Consider the following 461-nt stretch of genomic DNA (forward strand, 5'->3'; position numbering starts at 1 on the left):
GTGCTCACTTTGGCGGCACACATACTAAAATTGGAACAATGCAGAGATGAGCCTAGCCCCTGTGCAAGGATGACACGCAAATTCATGAACCATTCCGTAAGTTTTTGTAGAGACATGGATGGACCTAGAGACAGCGAAGCAAGTCAGAAAGAGCAAAACAAATACCATCTTTAATGCATATATGTGGAATCTAGAAAAATGGTATAGGTTATCTTATTTGCAAAGCATAGAGAATAAATGTATGGATATCATAGGGGAAAAGAGGGGTGGGAGCAATCAGGAGATTGGGATTGACATATATATGTTATTGGCAGTTTGTATAAAATAGATAACTAATGACAACATACAGTCTAGCACAGGGAACTCTGCTTGGTACCCTGTGCTGACTTAAATGCAAAGGAAGTAAAAAAAAAGAGGGGATATATGTATATGTATAGCTCATTAACTTTGCTATGCAGCAG

At 38.6% G+C, this 461-nt stretch overlaps 1 non-coding gene across 1 annotated transcript; it reads left to right on the top strand.

Annotated features, from left to right (window-relative positions):
- On the top strand, positions 1-104 carry LOC122419835. Its single transcript, XR_006263053.1, has one exon. It is a non-coding gene; the product is annotated as a U6 spliceosomal RNA (small nuclear RNA).
- Positions 105-461: the final 357 nt, after the last annotated feature.

Source organism: Cervus canadensis, chromosome 17 (genome assembly GCF_019320065.1).
Source record: "Cervus canadensis isolate Bull #8, Minnesota chromosome 17, ASM1932006v1, whole genome shotgun sequence".
NCBI classification, from domain to species: domain Eukaryota; kingdom Metazoa; phylum Chordata; class Mammalia; order Artiodactyla; family Cervidae; genus Cervus; species Cervus canadensis.